Raw genomic sequence first — 22,315 nt, 5'->3', positions numbered from 1 at the left:
CTTTCTAGGCTTTGGAAAGTCATTGATGACTCTCAGCTCAGAGGAAGAACGGAGCTTAAAATCAACTATAAGGGGATTTTTTTCTGTTCTGAAGGAAGTTAAACTTTAAGAGGTAACTGAGCTTTGGAAGTTTCTGGCCAGCCACAAGGAAAGGGGAGTGGAACAGAGGGAGAGATGGATGGAGGGAAATGGAGGAGTATAGGATGGGGAAAGAGAAATAAGATAAAATCCACTAGGTTCAAGGTATGATTTTGGAGGATCTAAACAAACATTATTTTAAGTTTTTCACATTTTAATTTTGCCTTGGCCAAGGAATTTCTTTAAGCAATTTTGGAATCTGAATTTCTTTTGGTTATTTCCTCACACCAATCAAAAATATCCAGCCCATTAGATGTTTGGAATTTTGTTCCTTTTTTGTCCTACAGCACCTCTCAAACAATTTTGTTTATAACAGAAGTTCCCCAAAGTGACCACTATAATTCTAAATTATCCTCGGTGAAATTAAAGATGAATACATAGATTTGGGGTATAACATAAATGCATGTAAAAAGTAGGATTCTGGCCTGGATAGAGGCATAGATTTAAGTTTAGACTAACACAAACGAGAACCTGTGAATAGTCCATCCAAGGTGTTGCTTGGACACCTCATACATCAGACTCCCCAACCTAATGAGTGGACTGTCCAACTACAGACTGACGTATTTGTAGTTCCAGAGCATCAAAAGCTTTGAAGGGGAGCTCTCTTCCACAGTCAGACTCTCACTAACAAAATAAGAACAAGGGAAGTTCTCAGAGGTTGATGGGTAACCCAGGGCAAAGCTTAATGAAAGGACACCACTTTGAGAAGAAACCTGAACCTCTCAATTCCCAGAGCCAGTTTGCAAAATAGACTTATTGGGGCCTACGCCCATATTTTTCCATATGAATTTTCCCCTTATAGAGGTATAACAGAAAATGACAAGGATAGACAGAGACAAACAGTAATGTTAGTAAGAAGATGGGTTCCTTATTCCTACGAGACAAAATAAATTTAGCTGTTGGGGAGCTCAAAGAAAATAAATGAGTGCTCAGTCTAATGTGAGACTTATCTCACTGTGGTGATTAGAGGCACTCCCATTCCCCAAAGCAGGAGGGTCAAGGGGTCTCAGAGGAGCTTGCTGTTGTCAAATCAAGAATCTTGCACTTTGGCGGGAAGGGGTCAGTCTTGACTGGGTCTCCTTATGGCCTCTAAGACTGTTGAATGTTGACTCCCCACAAATATGAGGTTAGTGTAGCCAGGGAGAATACCACCTTAACAGAGTATTAGTAGCGTCTCAGTGTGCGCTCAACATTGAGGTATTTATGATATTTTGAAGCTAGGTTTAAGTTGAGTTTTTCATTGTGACGGTTTGATTAGAATTGGGTAAAGATCATGATGTAACAGTTTAAGATGGGTGGATACAGCAAGACAAGGATTTTGTGTGTATGGTGTGTGGCTTTGTTTGGTTTTACTTTAATTTTGGCCTTTCTACTCTACAGAATAGATTTGCATGTAAGTAAAATTAATTACAACCTGAGCAAAACCCAAGTTGAACAAAAGGGCCAATGCTAACTCCAGGAAATCCTGCAGGGGTCCCCAAAAATAAAGACAACATGTTAAAGTTGTGACTTGAACATATGGATTTTTTTGGTGTATTCAGTCATTTAGCTACAGTCTTCACGTTGTCAGTCAGCATGAGTACCCAGGACACAGATAAGGCTTATGTTAATAACAACCTAACCAAACTATATAGCGATAAGGAGTTACATTTTTCAGGGAAATGAGTCATTCCCAATCTGAAATGACTAAAATAGTTCATTTCACTTCATTCATACTCAAATTCCACTGGACTCAGAGATGAAGTGTCATCTTCAGTTCCAAAAATGAAATCTTTAGGTAATGTTAGATGCTGTCTAAACTAAATGTCATATGAGTACATGATCCATAATTTCTCTAGTTGGTAGGTTTCTCTGGTTTCTAGAGCATCAAATGAATTACCATGGCTGCCAAAGTCCACATAAAACCAATCATCAGTGTCTTTCCTTTTAATTTTTTTTAATTGAGGTAAAATTCACATAATGTAAAATTATTAATCATTTAAAGTCAATAATACGGTGGTATTTAGTAAATTTATAATGTCGTGCAACCACCACCTCTGTCTAGTTCCAAAACATTTTCATCACCCCAAAGGGAAACACCATACCCTTTAAGCAGTTACCCTCCATTCCCCAGCCCCTGACAACCACCAATCTGCTTTCTGCCTCTAAGGATTTGCCTATTCTGAATATTTCCTATAAATGGAATCATACAATTTCAGATGAATGTAATATGTGACGATTTTTATCTAGCTTCTTTTACTTAGCTTAATGTTTTCGAGGTTCATCCATGTTGTAGCATGTGTTAGTATTTCATTCCTTGTTATGGCTGCATAATATTCCACTGTATATTTATACCATATTTTGTTTATGCATTGGTCAGTTTATGAACATTTGTGTTTCCACCTTTTGGCTATTGTGAATAGTGCTGATTTGAACATGCCTGTACCTACATTTGTTTGAGTACCTATTTTCAGTTCTTTGGGGTATATACCTAGGAGGTAGAATTGCTGGATCATATATTAATTCTATGTTTAACTTTCTGAGGAGCTGCCAAACTATTTTTCACAGTGGCTGAACCATTGTACATTCTCAACAGCAGTGTACAAGGATTCCAATTTCTCCACATCCTTGCCGAAACTTGTTTTTCGTTTTTTGTTTTATGTTTTTTGTTTTTTTCATTATAACCATTCTAGTAGAAATGAAGTGGTATCTCATTTTGGTTTTCATTTGCACTTCCCTAATGAGAAATGATGTGGAGCATCTTTTCATGTACTTCTTGGCCATTTGTGTATCTTCTTTGGAGAACTATCTTTTGAAGTCTTTTGTCCAGTTTTTATTCAGGTGGCTTGTCTTTTGTTGTTGATTGTAGGAATTCTTTATATATTCTGGGTACTAGACCTTATCAGATATATCATTTGCAAATACTTTCTCCCACTGTCTAGGTTATCTCTTCACTTTCTTGATAATGTTCTTTGATGCACAAAAGTTTTTAATTTTGATGAAGTTTTATATATATATGTTTTCTTTTGTTGTGTGTGCTTTTGATATCCTATCTAAGATTTCATTGCCAAGTCCAAAGTGATGAAACTTTACTCCTATGTTTTCTTCTAAGACTTGTATGGTTTTAGCTCATATATTTAGGTCATTGATCCATTTTGAGTTAATTTTTGTATATAGTGTGAGGTAGTGATCCAGTCATTCTTTTGCATATGGATATCCAGTTGTCCCAGTGCCATTTGTTAAAGAGACTATTCTTTCCCCCATTGAATGGTCTTGGCATCCTGGTCAAAAATCAACTTACTATAGGTGAATTGGTTTATTTCTGAACTCTCTATTCCATAATCTATATGTCTATCATTATGCCAATATTACATTGTTTTGATTACTGTAGATTTGTAGTAAGTTTTAAAATCGGGCAGTGAGAATCCTTCAGCCTTATTCTTATTTTTCAATATTGTTTTGTCTCTTTGGGGCCCCTTGCCATTTCATATGAATTTGAGGATTGGCTTTTCCATTTCTGGGGAAAAGAAAAAGGCCTTTGGGACTTTGATGGGTATTACAGTGAATCCATAGATTGCTTTGGGTACTATTACCATCTTAACAATATTAAATCTTTCAATCTGTCTTCCTTTGGATCTTAATGTGAGGCTCACTTTTACATCTCAGGCATTTGAACATTTCACAGTGAACTAGGTAGGCCATGACATGTAAGTATCTGATGGAGATTCCATTCCCAATCACAATGTGTATATACACAATCTGTATACACAGTATACACAATCTGTATATTTCACCTCTGGAGGAACTTTTATCACACAAATATCTCTTTCATTTTCTTGCCCCAAAGTGAAACCAGCATATCAATGCCAAATTTGGGATTAATATGATCTGCTGTGCCAGACTCCAGGCACCCCTCCCCACTTTTCCTCCCACCTGCTTTTCCAGGCAGGGCTTAGGGCCAGGCAGCCCAGGCCAATTGCTAGTTCTGCAGTAAGCCACCTCATGGCCAGCAGTGGAGACCAGGGCCATGTGCCCACAGCATGCCTCACTCCCTGGAAAGAGGTTGTGTACCACAGCAGTGCCCAGGGCCCCCACCCCCACCCCACCCCCAGCACACAAGGATTTGTGGATGAGGGCTTAAAATAGTCTTGGTGTTTAAACTGTCTTTGATACTGTCTATTTAAGAGCTAATGGGTCGGGATTTACCTGGCAGTGAAGTGGTTAAGAATCCGTCTGCCAATGCAGGGGACATGGGTTCGAGCCCTGGTCTGGGAAGATCCCACATGCCGCGGAGCAACTACGCCCACGTGCCACAACTACTGAGCCTGTGCTCTAGAGCCCGCAAGCCACAACTACTGAGCCCGCATGCCACAACTACTGAAGCCCCTGTGCCTAGAGCCCATGCTCTGCAACAAGAGAAGCCACCGCAATGGGAAGCCTGGGCACCACAACAAAGAGTAGCCCCCCCCTCACCACAACTAGTGAAAGCCCACATGCAGCAATGAAGACCCAACACAGCCATACATACATACATACATACATACATACATACATACATACATACATATATAAAAGAAGAAACACACACACACACACACACACACACACACACACACACAAAAGAGCTAATAGCTCTTTCAGAAAATTCCTAGATTGAGTAATAAAGTTATTTGAAGTTTTATCTTCCTGGGCAAGAAGTTTCTGGATTAATAAAGTTATGATTATGAAAACAATAGTATAGTAAGGTCAGGTTTCAATTCTCATTCTAACATAGTAGTCAACTGTATTTATCTAGGCAGAAATATCCCTAGAGTGCAAAATAATTCATCTGCACCTAATTTGGTGAAAAGGCATTCTTCTTCATTTAACTGTGTGTAAAATTCTATGCTAATTTCTGGAGAGTATTTGAACAAACTAAAAGAAGTAAAATAGAGGCTTTGGGATTTGGGTTAAACAACGACAGAACTGACTTTCTTCTTTTTTTTTTTTTTAAACATCTTTATTGGAGTATAATTGCTTTACAATGGTGTGTTAGTTTCTCCTTTATAACAAAGTGAATCAGCTATACATACACATATATCCCCATATCTCCTCCCTCTTGCATCTCCCTCACACCCTCCCTATCCCACCCCTCTAGGTGGTCACAAAGCACTCAGCTGATCTCCCTGTGCTGTGCAGTGCTTCCCACTAGCTAGCTGTTTTACATTTGGTAGTATATATAAGGCTATCTATTTTACATTTGGTAGTATATATAAGTCCATGCCACTCTCTCACTTCATCCCAGCTTACCCTTCCCCCTCTCCACGTCCTCAAGTCCATTCTCTATGTCTGCATCTTTATTCCTGTCCTGTCCCTAGGTTCTTCATAACCTTTTTTTTTTTTTAGATTCCATATATATGTGTTAGCATACAGTATTTATTTTTCTATTTCTGACTGACTTCACTCCGTATGACAGTCTCTAGGTCCATCCACCTCACTACAAATAACTCAGTTTCATTTCTTTTTATGGCTGAGTAATATTCCATTGTATATATGTGCCACATCTTTTTTTTTTTTTGCGGTACGTGGGCCTCTCACTGTTGCGGCCTCTCCCGCTGCGGAGCACAGGCTCCGGACGCGCAGGCTCAGCGGCCATGGCTCACGGGCCCAGCCGCTCCGCGGCATGTGGGATCCTCCCGGACCAGGGCACGAACCCGTGTCCTCTGCATCGGCAGGTGGACTCTCAACCACTCTGCCACCAGGGAAGCCCCACATCTTTTTTTTCTTTTTTTTTTTAACATTTTTATTGGAGTATAATTGCTTTACAATGGTGTGTTAGTTTCTGCTTTATAACAAAGTGAATCAGTTATGCATATACATATATCCCCATATCTCTTCCCTCTTGTGTCTCCCTCCCTCCCACCCTCCCTATCCTACCCTTGTAGCTGGCCACAGAGCACCGAGCTGATCTTCCTGTGCTATGCGACTGCTTCCCACTAGCTATCTATTTTACATTTGGTAGTGTATATATGTCCATACATATACTACCACTCTCTCACTTTCTCCCAGCTTACCCTTCCCCCTCCCCATGTCCTCAAGTCCATTCTCTAGTAGGTCTGCGTCTTTATTCCCATCTTGCCCCTAGGTTCTTCATGACCACTTTTTTTTTTTTTAGATTCCATATATATGTGTTAGCATACAGTATTTGTTTTTCTGACCACTTCACTCTGTGTGAGAGACTCTATGTCCATCCACCTCACTACAAACAACTCAATTTCGTTTGTTTTTCTGGCTGAGTAATATTCCATTGTATATATGTGCCACATCTTCTTTATCCATTGATCTGTCAATGGACACTAAGGTTGCTTCCATGTCCTGGCTATTGTAAATAGAGCTGCAATGAACTTTGTGGTACCTGACTCTTTTTTAATTATGATTTTCTCAGGGTATATGCCCAGAAGTGGGATTGCTGGGTCATATGGTAGTTCTATTTTTAGTTTTTTAAGGAACTGCCATACTGTTCTCCATAGTGGCTGTATCAATTTACATTCCCAGCAACAGTACAAGAGGATTCCCTTTTCTCCACAACCTCTCCAGCATTTATTGTTCGTAGATTTTTTGATGATGGCCATTCTGACTGGTGTGAGGTGATATTTCATTGTAGTTTTGATTTGCATTTCTCTAATGATCAGTGATGTTCAGCATCCTCTCATGTGTTTGTTGGCGATCTGTATATGTTCTTTGGAGAAATGTCCGTTTAGGTCTTCTGCCCGTTTTTGGATTGGGTTGTCTGTTTTTTTGATATTGAGCTGCATGAGCTGCTTCTAAATTTTGGAGATTAATCCTTTGTCAGTTGCTTCATTTGCAAACATTTTCTCCCATTCTCAGGGTTGTCTTTTTGTCTTGTTTATGGTTTCTTTTGCTGTGCAAAAGCTTTTAAGCTTCATTAGGTCCAATTTGTTTATTTTTGATTTTATTTCCATTTCTCTAGGAGGTGGGTCAAAAAGGATCTTGCTGTGATTTATGTCATAGAGTGTTCTGCCTATGTTTTCCTCTAAGAGTTTGATAGTGTCTGGCCTTACATTTAGGTCTTTAATCCATTTTGAGTTTATTTTTGTGTATGGTGTTAGGCAGTGTTCTAACTTCATTCTTTTACATGTAGCTGTCCAGTTTTCCCAGCACCACTTACTGAAGAGGCTGTCTTTTCTCCATTGTATATTCTTACCTCCTTTATCAAAAATAAGGTGACCATATGTGCATGGGTTTATCTCTGGGCTTTCCATCCTGTTCCATTGATCTGTATTTCTGTTTTTGTGCCAGTACCATACTGTCTTGATTACTGTGGCTTTGTAGTATAGTGTGAAGTCAGGGAGCCTAATTCCTCCAGCTCTGTTTTTCTTTCTCGAGATTGCTTTGGCTATTTGGGGTCTTTTGTGTTTCTGTACAAATTGTGAAATTTTTTGTTCTAGTTCTGTGAAAAATGCCATTGGTAGTTTGATATGGATTGCGTTGAATCTGTAGATTACATTGGGTGGTATAGTCATTTTCACAGTGTTGTTTCTTCCAATCCAAGAACATGGTATATCTCTCCATCTGTTTGTATCATCTGTAATTTCTTTCATCAGTGTCTTATAGTTTTTTAGAGACAGGTCTTTTGTCTCCTTTGGTAGGTTTATTCCTAGGTATTTTTTTCTTTTTGTTGCAATGGTAAATGTGAGTGTTTCCTTAATTTCTCTTTCAGATTTTTCATCATTAGTGTATAGGAATGCAAGAGATTTCTGTGCATTAGTTTTGTATCCTGCTACTCTACCAAGTTCATTGATTAGCTCTGGTAGTTTTCTAGTAGCATGTTTAGGATTCTCTGTGTATAGTATCATGTCATCTTCAAACAGTGACAGCTTTACTTCTTCTTTTCTGATTTGGAATCCTTTTATTTCTTTTTCTTCTCTGATTACTGCGGCTAAAACTTCCAAAACTATATTGAATAATATTGGTGAAAGGGGACGACCTTGTCTTGTTCCTGGTCATAGAGGAAATGGTTTCAGTTTTTCACCATTGAGAACGATGTTGGCTGTGGGTTTGTCATACATGGCCTTTATTATGTTGAGGTAAGTTCCCTCTATGCCTACTTTCTGGACGGTTTTTATCATAAATGGGAGTTGAATTTTGTTGAAAGATTTTTCTGCATCTATTGAGATGATCATATGTGATCATATGGTTTTTCTCCTTCAATTTGTTAATACGGTGTATCAGATTGATTGATTTGTGTATATTGAAGAATGCTTGCATTCCTGGGATAAATCCCACTTGATCATGCTGTATGATCCTTTTAATGTGCTGTTGGATTCTGTTTGCTAGTATTTTGTTGAGGATTTTTGCATCTATGTTCATCAGTGATACTGGCCAGTAGTTTTCTTTTTTTGTGACATCTTTGCCTGGTTTTGGTATCAGGGTGATGGTGGCCTCATAGAATGAGTTTGGGAGTGTTCCTCCCTCTGCTATATTTTGGAAGAGTTTGAGAAGGATAGGTGTTAACTCTTCTCTAAATGTTTGATAGAATTTGCCTGTGAAGCTATCTGGTCCTGGGCTTTTGTTTGCTGGAAGATTTTTAATCACAGTTTCAGTTTCAGTGCTTGTGATTGGTCTGTTTATATTTTCTATTTCTTTCTGGTTCAGTCTCAGAAGGTTGTGATTTTGTAAGCATTTGTCCATCTCTTCTAGATTGTCCATTTTATTGGCATATAGTTGCTTGTAGTAATCTTTCATGATCCTTTGTATTTCTGCAGTGTCAGTTGTTACTTCTCCTTTTTCATTTCTAATTCTATTGACTTGAGTCTTCCTCCTTTTTTTCTTGATGAGTCTGGCTAACGGTTTGTCAATTTTGTTTATCTTCTCAAAGAACCAGCTTTTAATTTTATTGATCTTTGCTATCATTTCCTTCATTTCTTTTTCCTTTATTTCTGGTTTGATCTTTATGATTTCTTTCCTTCTGCTAACTTCGGGATTTTTTTGTTCTTTTTTCTCCAATTGCTTTAGGTGTAGGGTTAGGTTATTTATTTGAGAGGTTTGTTGTTCCTTGCAGTAGGATTGTATTGCTGTAACCTTCCCTCTTAGAACTGCTTTTGCTACATCCCATAGGTTTTGGGGTCATCATGTTTTCATTGTCATTTGTTTCTAGGTATTCTTTGTTTTCCTGTTTGATTTCTTCAGTGATCTCTTGGTTATTAAGTAGTGTATTGTTTAGCCTCCATGTGTTTGTATTATTTACAGATTTTTTTCCTGTAATTGACATCTAGTCTCATAGCATTGTGGTCAGAAAAGATACTTGATACAATTTCAATTTTCTTAAATTTACCAAGGCTTGATTTGTGACCCAAGATATGATCTATCCTGGAGAATGTTCCATGAGCACTTGAGAAGATAGTGTATTCTGTTGTTTTTGGATCAGAATGTCCTGTAAGTATCAATTAAGTTCATCTTGTTTAATGTATCATTTAAAGCTTGTGTTTCCTTATTTATTTTCATTTTGGATGGTCTGTCCAGTGGTGATAGTGGGGTGTTAAAGTCCCATACTATGATTGTGTTACTGTCGATTTCCCCTTTTATGGCTGTTGGCATTTGCCTTACGTATTGAGGTGCTCCTATGTTGGGTGCATATTTACAGTTGTTATATCTTCTTCTTGGATCGATCCCTTGATCATTATGTAGTGTCCTTCTTTGGCTCTTTTAACAGTCTTTATTTTGAAGTCTGTTAACTCTGATATGAGAATTGCTACTCCAGCTTTCTTTTGATTTCCCTTTGCATGGAATATATTTTTCCATCCCCTCACTTTCAGTCTGTATGTGTCCCTCGGTCTGAAGTGGGTCTCTTGTAGACAGCATATATATGCCTCTTGTTTTTGTATCCATTCCGCTAGTCTGTGTCTTTTGGTGGGAGCGTTTAATCCATTTACATTTAGGGTAATTATCGATAATGTATGTTCCTATTACCATTTTCTTAATTGTTTTAGTTTTGTTACTGTAGGTCTTTTCCTTCTCTTGTGTTTCCTGCCTAGAGAAGTTCCTTTAGCATTTTTTGTAAAGCTGGTTTGGTGGTGCTGAATTCTTTTAGCTTTTGCATGTCTGCAAAGGTTTTAATTTCTCCATCAAATCTGAATGAGATCCTTCCTGGTAGAGTAATCTTGGTTGTAGGTTTATCCCTTTCATCACTTCAAATATGCCCTGCCACTCCCTTCTGGCTTGCAGAGTTTCTGCTGAAAGATCACCTGTTAACCTTATGGGGATTCCCTTGTATGTTATTTGTTGTTTTTCCCTTGCTGCTTTTAATATTTTTCCTTTGTATTTAATTTTCCATAGTTTGATTAATATGTGTCTTGGCATGTTTCTCCTTGGATTTATCTTGTGTGGGACTTTCTGTGCTTCTTGGACTTGATTGACTATTTCCTTTACCATATTAGAGAAGTTTTCAACTATAATCACTTCAAATATTTTCTTAGTCCCTTTCTTTTTCTCTTCTTCTTCTGGGACCCCTATAATTCAAATGTTGGTGCATTTAATATTGTCCCAGAGTTCTCTAAGACTGTCCTCAGTTCTTTTCATTCTTTTTCATTATTCTGCACTGAAGTAGTTTTTTCCACTATTTTATCTTCCAGGTCACTTATCCGTTCGTCTGTCTCAGTTATTCTGCTACTGATTCCTTCTAGAGATTTTTAAATTTCAGTTATTTTGTTGTTCATCATTGTTTGTTTGTTCTTTAGTTCTTCTAGGTCCTTGTATTTTCTCCAGTCTATTTCCAAGATTTTGGATCATCTTTACTATCATTACTATGAATTTTTTTTCAGGTAGACTGCCTATTTCCTCTTCGTTTGTTTGGTCTGATGGGTTTTTACCTTGCTCCTGTATCTGCTATGTTTCTCTGTCTTCTCATTTTGCTTGACTTACTGTGTTTGGGGTCTTCTTTTTGCAGGCAGGAGGTTCATAGTTCCCATTGTTTTTGGTGTCTGCCCCAGTAGCTAAGGTTGGTTCAGTGTGTTGTGTAGGCTTCCTGGTGGAGGGGACTAGTGCCTGTGTTCTGTTGCATGAGGCTGGATCTTGTCTTTCTGGTGGGCAGGACCGCATCCGGTGGTGTGTTTTGGGGTGTCTGTGACCTTACTATGATCTTAGGCAGCCTCTCTGCTAATGGGTGGTGTTGTGTTCCTGTCTTGCTAGTTGTTTGGCATAGGGTGTCCAGCACTGTAGTTTGCTTGTTGTTGAGTGGAGCTGGGTCTTAGGAGATCTCTGGGAGAGCTTTTGCCTTTTGATCTTACATGGAGCTGGGAGGTCTCTGGTGGTTCAGTGTCCTGAACTCAGCTCTCCCACCTCAGAGGCACAGGCCTGACACCTGACCGGAGCCCCAAGACCCTGTCAGCCACACGGCTCAGAAGAAAAGGGAGAAAAAAAGAAAGAAAGAAAGAAAAAAGGAAAATAAAAAGAAATAAAGTTATTAAAATAAAAAAAATTTTAATTATTAAAAAAAAATTAAGTAATAAAAAAAAGAAAGAAGAAAGCAACCGAACCAAAAAACAAATCCACCAATGATAACAGGTGCTAAAATTATATTAAAAAAATAAAATAATGGACAGACAGAAACCTAGGACAAATGGTAAAAGCAAAACTATACAGACAAAATCACACAAGGAAGCATACACACTCACAAAAAGAGAAAAAGGAAAATATATATATATATGTAAAAAAAAAGAACAATCAAATCAATAAACAAATCTACCAACGATAATAAACTCTAAATACTAAACTAAGATAAAAATAAAACCAGAAACCAGTCAGTCACATTCAGCAAACCCCAAGTCTTCAGTTGCTCCCAAAGTCCACCACCTCAATTTTGGGATGATTCCTTGTCCATTCATGTTTTCCACAGATGCAGGGTACATCAACTTGACTGTGGAGATTTACTCCACTGCTCCTGAGGGCGCTGGGAGAGATTTCCCTTTCTCTTCTTTGTTCACACAGCTCCTGGGGTTCAGCTTTGGATTGGCCCCGCCTCTGCTTGTAGGTCGCCTGAGGGCATCTATTCCTGGCCAGACAGGATGGGATTGAAGGAGCAGCTGATTAGGGGTCTCTGGCTCGCTCAGGCTGGGGAGAGGGAGGGGTACGGAATGCAGGGCGAGCCTGCGACGGCAGAGGCCAGCATGAGGCGCGCCGTGTGTTCTCCCGGGGAAGTTGTCCCTGGATCAGGGACCCTGGCAGTGGCGGGCTGCACAGGCTCCCCGGAAGGGAGGTGTGGATAGTGACCTGTGCTTGCACATAGGCTTCTTGGTGGCTGCAGTAGCAACCCTAGCATCTCATGCCCAGTTTTTGGTGTCTGCGCTGATAGCCGCGGCTCGCTGCTGTCTCTGGAGCTCGTTTAGGCAGTGCTCTGAATCACCTCCCCTCGCACACCCCAAAACAATGGTCTCTTGCCTCTTAGGCAGATCCAGGCTTTCTCCTGGATTCCCTCCCGGCTAGCTGTGGCACACTAGCTCCCTTTGGGCCGTGTTCACGCAGCCAACCCCAGTCCACTCCCTGGGATCTGATCTCCGAAGCCTGAGCCTCAGCTCCCAGCCCCCACCCTCCCTGGCAGGTGAGCAGACAAGCCTCTCAGGCTGGTGAGTGCTGTTCGGCACCGATCCTCCATGCGGGAATCTCTCCGCTTTGCCCTCTGCACCCCTGTTGCTGCGCTCTCCTCCGTGGCTCCGAAGCTTCCCCACCCCACCCCCGCCCACCTCCCATCTCCGCCAGTGAAGGGGCTTCCTAGTGTGTGGGAACTTTTCCTCCTTTACACCTCCCTCCCAGTGGTGCAGGTCCCATCCCTATTCTTTTTCTCTTTTTTTTCTGTTGCCCTACCCAAGTACGTGGGGAGTTTCTTGCCTTTCGGAAGTCTGAGGTCTTCTGCCAGCATTCAGTAGGTGTTCTGTAGGAGTTGTTCCACATGTAGATGTATTTCTGATATATTTGTGGAGAGGAAGGTGATCTCCATGTCTTACTCCTCCACCATCTTGAGGGTCTCCTCTGACTTTCTTCTTTAAATGAATTAAGACATTTTATTACTTCAGTAGCAAGAAACTGGAATAATGATTCAGTCGAGTCACTACTGGAGTAAAGGATTTCCCATGGCTCTATTTTGAAACTGACTCAGCATTGTCCTTCTTTTCAAGCAACTCTTTTCTTCCAAATTGTTTTGCCAGTTCTCAAAGACTAGCACGTTCATCCCAGGTTTCAAATTGGCTTTTAATTTCAAAGTAATTTTATCTTACAGACACATTTACTTGAAGACATTACTGTTTTTTTGGAGACACTCATTATATGATAAAACAGGGTTCAGTGGGATGCAGATGAGATAAATGTCATTCATTAAAATTCTTACCATAACTATTAAATGAAAATTTTAAGATATGTTAGTTTATCTGCAGCTCCTAACTTTCTGTGAGGCTTTGCTTTTTCTACTTTATGCATAAAAAGTTTGCTAGTCTTATCTAATCAACTGAATTTTATGATTTTTTAGAGTTCCTCTCAGGACCTTAATACTTCAGGCAAAGGTTTCAGGAGTTAGATTTACTTCTGTTTTATTTTATAATTAATTATTTTCTATCTGTAACCTTACTTATATCTCCTTCTGTTCACATACTTTTAATATCCATACATAAATGTGATACTGCATTTATGTATGGATATTACATACATAATATTCACACATAATGGATCATCTTTTTAATGATGCCATCATCACCTTAATGATAGTGATCTTAAATATTTGTATGAAACCTGTCCATCATCCTATTACCATCAGGTTTGATAAACATTTCCTGTAATGATAGATCTAGTCCATTAAAACCCCTTAGTATTTAAAGTATTATAAGTCCCAAATGTTAATTCTAACTTAAGAAAGTAATGAAACACTTTCAATAAGCAAGATTTATGATTTAACAAGCCTGAACTCTCTAAATTGATGTGCTGCTCAAATTCAGGCACATACATAAGCAGAGCAAGTGGGTGCCTTTTTTATATATTTTGAGATACAATGAAAAATCTGTGGATCTCAAACACCTGTCCTCACTGGCTCATTTTATACAGGAAAACACACTCTAGTATTCAACTACCTGAATCTTGGTTTCTCTACTTACTAGCCTTCATTTTTTCATCTGTAAAATGATAATAAGAGTATCTACCTTAAAGGTTATTATAAGGATTGAACTGTGAAATGTTTGGTAAACAGTAGTCACTCAATAAATGTTAGCTGCTACTATTGTTATTATTACTAGTAGTACCGCTGATATTACTGTTATTATTTTAATAATTATTCTTTAGAGTGAAGACATTGTTTCAAAAAAAAACTACTACTTCAGTGATAATCTGTTAATTGAATGGGGTAACAAATCAAGCCTTTAGAATCCATAATTTCAGGTAAATTTATCAGATAATCTGGCTGCGACCTCTAAGTGTTGAGTTTTATGAAAATGGGTGCATACAGTACTATTATTAGGGTATAAGAGAAAGGGAAAGCCTAAAGGTAGGTAGGTCAAGTTTGGGCAACTCTTCTAATCACCCCCTCCTTGAAACAATTATCTTCCTTGGCATTGTCCTCTCCTTTTATTTATTTTTTTAACATGTTTATTGGAGTATAACTGCTTTACAATGGTGTGTTAGTGTCTGCTTTATAACAAAATGAATCAGCTATACATATGCATATATCCCCATTATCTCCTCCCTCTTGCATCTCCCTCCTACCCTCCCTATCCCACCCCTCTAGGTGGTCACAAAGCACCAAGCTGATCTCCCTGTGCTATGCGGCTCTGTCCTCTCCTTTTAAAATATCTGTTTCCTTTTTTTCCAGCTTCTCTGAAGGCTCCTACTTTAGACCCAGTCATTAAATATCAGTGTTATTCAGAGTTCTCTCTTAGACCTTGCATTCACACTCTGTATTCTGCATGTGCAAGGTCATCTACTCACAAAGCTTCAGTAAACCTATGTATTTCCCTAAAGTTCAGACTTATTTCCAATTATCTATTGTAGATCTCTTCTTGGATATTCCACAGTTATCTCATACTCAGCATGACCAAAACTAAATTTATAATCCTAACCTGTTCTTCCTCACACCTCAAGGAATGACATCACTATCTCCCTAGTTGTACAAACCAAAAATCTTTCCAGTGTTTATCTTTTGTTCCTCTTCCTGCAACCATTATTATCTTTCTAAAATGCAAATCTAAACCTGTCATACTCTTTTAATGACTTTCATTCTTTAATAGTTTATTCTTGTTCTTAAAGTCCCAAATCCTTGAAATTGCTTATAGTCTAGCTTCTGCTTACCTCTAGTTTTACCTTTACCACTCCCTTGAATTCAGTGCTCCAGCCATACGACACTTTCAATTTGCAAAAGGTTCCCTCTTTTCCAAAATGTTGTCCCTTCTCTTTCCCTGGAAAACTTCTACTTATTTTATATTTCCTCAAGGGGTACCTCTCAAATCTGAGCAAAGTGCCCCTCCTATGTTTTTCTCTTGTGCCCTATAGTCCCTTACCTTATCTATCTTGTTCACCAGTACTATTCTCAGGATCTAGCACAATTACTGTTTCTCAATAAATAGGTTGAATGGGTAAGTGAGTAAATAAATTAGAGGAAGACCTTGGGCAAGTAGAGCAGGCAAGGGACAGCAGAACATCCAGAGTAAGAATTCAGAATGGGAACAGAGAAGGAAAACAGTAGACATTAGCAGAAATGCTAACCTCTTTGTTACCGACACTATTTTTCTTAACTGCTCCTTCTCCTTAAATTATTTTGTGTTTTTATTCTGGCCCTTATTCCTTCACTCATTCTCACTACTATCACCCAGATTTAGAACCTATTACTGCCTCTTACCTGGAGTGTATCATTACTTTTTGGTTTTAGTCTTATGCCATTCAATCTATTCTTTATGGATAAATCTTCTAGTTAATTTTCTTGCACCTTGCCATAAAAAACATCAAGTTTTCTTTTTCTTCATATTCCTCAGAAAAGAGAATTATGAAATAGTTCTTGAAGAAGTATGCTCATTTCTTATAGTTCTTATTTTTAGAAGAAATTTCCTAGTTCTCACCTTCGGCAAACTAATTCCTTACTCCCTTAATTGGCACTTACTGGATCAAACAACAACTGCTTAGCAGAATAAATCAACTGTTTCTTTCATATATCCTCATATAGTTTATTTACCAAGTTTTCAAATTTTTTTTATTGGTAAAACTTAATAATTCCATAAGGAGTATTTACCTTCAATTTAAATTTGATCTCACTTGTCTTGTTTTCCTAGCTTATCACATTTTTAATTTATATGAAAAATTGTGACTCATTTATTACTTTTAGTCAATCTTTTTAGCCTCCTCATTGTCAGTATTGTATCTGGTATAGCTAAAAACATTAAGTTAATAGATTGCAGAATAGGAAGTCCTACCCTTCTTTCCCCTACAGACACCAACTTAACAATATATGGACCAAAATATCTTATGAAAACTTCAGAAACCACTTAAGATGTTGCAGTACCCAGGTGTGGGCAAAGCCAAGAACAAGCCAAGAACAGCTGCATTAAAATGGGTAAGAAGAGTCTTTTCACTTTACCTGTGATCTCTCCTCCCCCAAGCCAACACAGCTCACCATGATCAGCGGAGAGCACCTGGCTTGTAGTCTGTCACTGGAGGGACAAGGAGAGAAAAGAATAGAATGTGCACCCAACATTCCAGCTTTTCACAAGGCTGCCCAAGGAACTCATTTCTGTCTTGCTTGATGCAATGCTAATGGAATCGACATAGTTTGGGTACATGGGGGCCACTGAAAGCAAGGGAGAGCAGAAGCAGCTTGCACTGACACCACAGAGTCTGAAATGGTGCAGAGGCCAGCATGGCTCAGTTTGATGGGGAGAAAGCACCCAACTCACAGTTTCTCCATTGGGCAGAAGGGAGAAGAGTAGAGCATGTGTCCGACTTTTTTTTTTTTTTTTTTTTTTTTTTGTGAGTGGGGAGGTTTCTGTCTACCTGACTCAGGACATTTGAGCCAGCATACTTTCAATGCCTAAGAATAAAAGAGTAGATTGGTTTGCTAATGCAGCACCAGAGAACCTGCAACACTGCAGGCAGACACCAGAAGGAATAAGAGATTATGGACTTCTGAAAAGAAACTGGCAAACCTCTGATTAGAAAGTTACATACACAGCCAAGAGAAGTCACATCACCCAGAAAAAGGTTTCAGAGGCCTGCAGAATCTCTAGACAGGCTGACTGGTGAAAGTCTTCACCTGTACAAAGCCAGTCCATAAAGACTAGGAGATGTGGCTAGTTTTTCAAATGCATAAAACTCAGCCAAAAAAAAAAAAAAATTCACAAGGCATGTGAAGAAACAGGGAAACATGACCCAATCAAATGAACAAACTAAATCTCCAGAAAACAACCTCAAAGGCACAGAGATCTATAAATTTCCTGACAAGGAATTCAAGGTAATTTTCTTGACGCTAAATGATCTACAGGAGAACACAGATAGAAAACTGTGCAAAATCAGGAAAACAATTCATGAACAAAATGAAAGTATCAACAAAGACATAGAAATTAAATAAAGAACCAAATAGAAATGCTGGAACTGAAGGATACAATAACTAGATTGAAACATTCACTAGAGGCATTCAATAGCATACTTAATCAGGCAGAAGAAAGAAGTTGAAGAAAGATCATTTGAAATTATCAAGCCAGAAGGGCAAAAAGGAAAAAATGAAGACCAGTGAAGAAAGCCTAAGGGATTTATAGGACTACATCAAGCAGATTAATATATGTATCATGGGAGTCTCAGAAGGAGAGAAGAGAGAGAAAGGGACGTAGAGCTTATATGACAAAATAATGGCTGAAAACTTCCCAAAGCTGTGGAAAGAAATAGAATTTGAAATTCAAGAAGCTCAAAATCTTCCAACTAAGAATAGGAAAGTTTGAAAATTCACAAATTTGTGAAAGTTAAACTCTTGAGCAACCAATGAGTCAAAGAAGAAATCACAAGGAAATCAGAAAATATCTTGAGACTAATGAAAATGAAAACAAAACACCAAAACTTATGGGATGCAGGAAAAGCAGTAATAACAGGAAAGTTTATAGCAGTAAAACCTACATTAAAGAAGAAGAAAAGTCTCAAGTCAGTAACCTAACTGGACAAATTAAGGGACTAGAAAAAAGAACAAACCAAACCCTTGCATATATGGTCAAATGATTTTTGACAAAGGTGCCAAAACTACACAAAGGGAAAAGGACAATCTCTTCAACAAATGATGTTGGGAAAACTTGATGCAAAAGAATGAAGATTGACCCTTATCTTATACCATATACAAAAATTAACACAAAATGTCTCAAAGACCTGAAGGTAAGACCTGAAACTATAAAACCCCTAGAAGAAAACATAAGGGGAAAGCCTCAAGACTGGAATGGGTAATGGTTTCCTGGATATAACACAAAAGCAGTGGCAACAAAAGCAAAAATAGACAAATGGCACTACATCAAACTTTAAAACTTCTACACAGCAAAGGACACAATCAGTAGAATGAAAAGGCAACCTATAGTATGGAACAAAATATTTGCACACCATATATCAGATAAGCAGTTAATTTCCAGAATACAGAAAGAATTCCTGCAACTCAGTAACAACAACAATAAAAATTGTTAAAAAAAAATGGGCAAAGGACTTGAAGAGACCTTTCTCCAAGGAAGATATACAAGCATATGAAAAGATGCTCAACATCACTAATTATAAGGAAAATGCAAATCAAAACCACACCTATTAGGATGACCACTATCAAAACAACAGAAATACAAGTGTTGGTGAGGATGTGGAGAAATCAGAACCCTTGTGTACTGCTGGTGAGATTGTAAAATGGTGCAGCTACTATGGAAAACTGTAAAGAAGTTCCTCAAAAAGTTAACATTAAAACTACCATATGATCTAGCGGTCTCACTTCCAAATAAATAATCAAAAAGAATTAAAAACAAGATCTTGGGGCTTCCCTGGTGGCACAGTGGTTATGAATCCGCCTGCTAATCAGGGGACATGGGTTCAAGCCCTGGTCCGGGAAGAGCCCACATGCCACAAAGCAATGAAGCCAATGCACCACAACTACTGAGCCTGTGCTCTAGAGCCAGCAAGCCACAACTACTGAGCCCGCATGCCACAACTACTGAAGCCCACATGCCTGGAGCCCGTGCTCTGCAACAAGAGAAGCCACAGCAGTAAGAAGCCTGCGCACCTCAACAAAGAGTAGCCCCCGCTCACCTCAAATAGAGAAAACCCACATGCAGCAATGAAGACCCAGTGCAGCCCAAAATAAATAAATAAAATTTTTTTTAAAAACAAGATCTCAAAGAGATATTTGCACATCTGTGTTCATTGCAGCATTATTCACAATAGACAGGATGTGGAAGCAACCTAAATGTTCATCAACAGAGGAATGAATATATACATACAATGGAATATTATTTAGCATTTAAAGACAAGGAATTCTGTCATATACTACCACACGAATGAGCCTTGAGTCATTATGCTAAATGAAATAAGCCAGTCACAAAAAGGCAAATACTGCATGATTAGACTTATCTGAGATATCTAAAGTAATCAACTCATATAAACAAAGTAGAGTGGTGGTTGCCGGGGGCTGGAGGAAGGAGGAAATATGGGGCATCATTGTTCCATAAGTACAGAGTTCCAGTCACACAAGATGAAAATGTTCTAGAGGTCTGTTGTACACAATGTGCATACAGCTAACAAGACTGTACTGTACACTTAAAAATTGTTAAGTGTAAAAAAAAAGAAATGTATATTATTGGATTTACTAGGTGTATACTACTGATGCTTAAATATAGGCCTACCTTCTCTCACAAACTCCAGACACTCCTTGCTGTTGCATACTGGAATCACCCCTTGATGTCCTGCTGACATCTCACATTTCCCTCATCAGTAACCAAATTTAGTACCCTTCCATCCAAATTGTTTCTGTATTGCTCTCTTAGTTAATGATACTCTCACCCACCCTAATAACCAAACTTGAAATTTCACTATAATATTTACCTTCTCCTTCCCAAAGCACAATCACTCATAGAACCCTTTGTTATGGCTCTTCTAAATATCCTTTATCCAATTTCTGTTGTATTCTGGCCTTCATTGTCTTTTAGCTTTAGGATTGCAGTAGCATACTAACTGCTCTGCCTGTCTATAGTCTCTCTTCCTTACAATCTACCATTAGTCAGGAATTACATTTTTATGTATCACTTCACTATAAAAAGTCTTGAATAGTTCTCTATTTTCCACAGTACTATAAGCATCTTCAAAATTTGTCCTAACTGAATTGACCAGTTTATGTCTTATATTTCATCCTCTCCATCCAACCTCTAACCTCATTATGCAGTTTCTCATTCTCTAAAATGAGAATTCTCTCTTTTTTTGCTCATTCTGTTTCAAATGTTCCTTCCTTTTTCTTATTGTTTAAAGATCAAAGCAATTGTTACCACCTCTATGAAGTTTTGCAGATTGTTCCATCAGAATTAGTTATTCCCTTTTCTGTGTTATCATACATAGTATTTTGCTTTTACATGAAAACATAAATATTTACAGGGGTTTTTTTTGTTTTGTTTTTTTTTACTTAAAACACAGCCTAATTTGTGTGTTCCATGAGATTATGGAAACTGGAATCCCATCTAATTTACCTTAACATCACTCCCTAATGCTTAATAAACAGCCTTATATAGAGAGAGTATTCAATTTATATTTAGTAAATGAAGTTGACAAAGAAAGTTCCCCTAATGTAAGATAGGAGGAAGCACACCAGACAAAAGCTGGAGATTTGGTCTTTTCATCTTGACCTACTGTCTATTAAGACATTTGACTTTGAGCTAATCTTTTAACCTCTCTGTGGTAGAATTTGTTTTCTACAAGAAATCTTTATGGGCATCACACCCATGCTTAAAAACTTAAAATATTGGCTAACATGATAAAGTTATGTAAATGGTTTTCCATCGGCTTACATGATAAAGTTCAAAGCCTAGCATTCAGAGGCCTCCACAGTCTGGTTTTAGTTACTGTTCTGGTCTCAGCTCCCACTAACAGGAGGCCAAGGGGAAGAAATACCTTAGTTCTGTACTCTTCTCCTGCTCACCACTCTCCTGCCAATACTTCCCATTGGCTAAACTCAAGCAGAAGCCACAGGGACAGGGAGACCATTGGTCCTATTCATAAACACTAGCTCCTTGAAGGCACAGAGCAGGGTAGAGAAGAGTGACAGTGATGAGAAGGAACAGATGGAGCGGCCTTATTCAAACTGTTCTCACTACCTGAATTTAAGGCTATTTATCTCAGTCGATGGCTCTATAAAAAATAATATTAACGCAAGTGTTTAACATTTATGGAGAGGTTACCATGGTCCAGGCAGTTTGACATGCAGATAGAGGAGGAGGTATGGTTTGAGGAGGAGAAAGAAGGGAATGAGGGAAAAAAGAGACTGAAGAAGTTACCAGATGATGACCTCCAATTGGCCATATAATTTTTGCAGACAGACATCCTAATTGCCATCCTAATGGGTTTGGACCTTATTGTAAAGACCAATAAAGGAATTTAAACATGGAAATGACAAGATCAAGTTTGAGCTTTTGAAATAATGTCTACTACTATGTGGAGAATGAATTGAGTCAGGGTGAGATCAGAACCAGGAATCTGATGAGAGCTTGAATGAAAGCTGAAGCAATAGTAATAGAAAAATAAAGCAGGATTTTTGAAATATTAAGGAATCACAATTGACAGGATTAGAAACTGGATGTGGAAGTTAAGGAAGTCAAGAATGACCCCCAATTTCTAACTTGAGCAACATAAGAATTAGAATACCATATATTGATATAATCCATACCTTATCTTCATAGTCTTAAAATATAAGCAAGTATTTGCTAGTTGGACTGCAAGAAGGAGAGTTGATACAGATGTGTGACAAAATCATGCTGTGTACTAGAAATTATTGTTTGCTATAGCTAGAAGAAGGGTATGTGTAAGAGCAGAGAGAGATGAAATTGAAGAGAAAGAACAGATCATGAAAGGCCTAACACATTACTCTAGGCAGCCTGAACTTTATCCTTAGAACAGTAGGAAACTTTTAATAGTTAAAAGTGCAATTAAATCAGATGCTGTTGAAAAATTTCCCTATAACCCTAGA

At 38.3% G+C, this 22,315-nt stretch overlaps 1 protein-coding gene and 1 pseudogene across 12 annotated transcripts in view; one reads left to right on the top strand and one right to left on the bottom strand.

The window, feature by feature from the left end:
- The window catches only part of GPHN (gephyrin), a 626,350-nt gene that overhangs the window by 456,776 nt on the left and 147,259 nt on the right, over window positions 1-22,315 (top strand). The gene's annotated exons all lie outside the window — the stretch shown is intronic.
- LOC137206842 (mitochondrial assembly of ribosomal large subunit protein 1-like) lies at window positions 1,845-20,058 on the bottom strand (annotated as a pseudogene).

The sequence above is a fragment of the Pseudorca crassidens genome, chromosome 1 (genome assembly GCF_039906515.1).
Source record: "Pseudorca crassidens isolate mPseCra1 chromosome 1, mPseCra1.hap1, whole genome shotgun sequence".
In the NCBI taxonomy this organism is placed as follows: domain Eukaryota; kingdom Metazoa; phylum Chordata; class Mammalia; order Artiodactyla; family Delphinidae; genus Pseudorca; species Pseudorca crassidens.
Note: the sequence above shows the minus strand (reverse complement) of the source record. Positions and strands in the feature narration are given on the sequence as shown.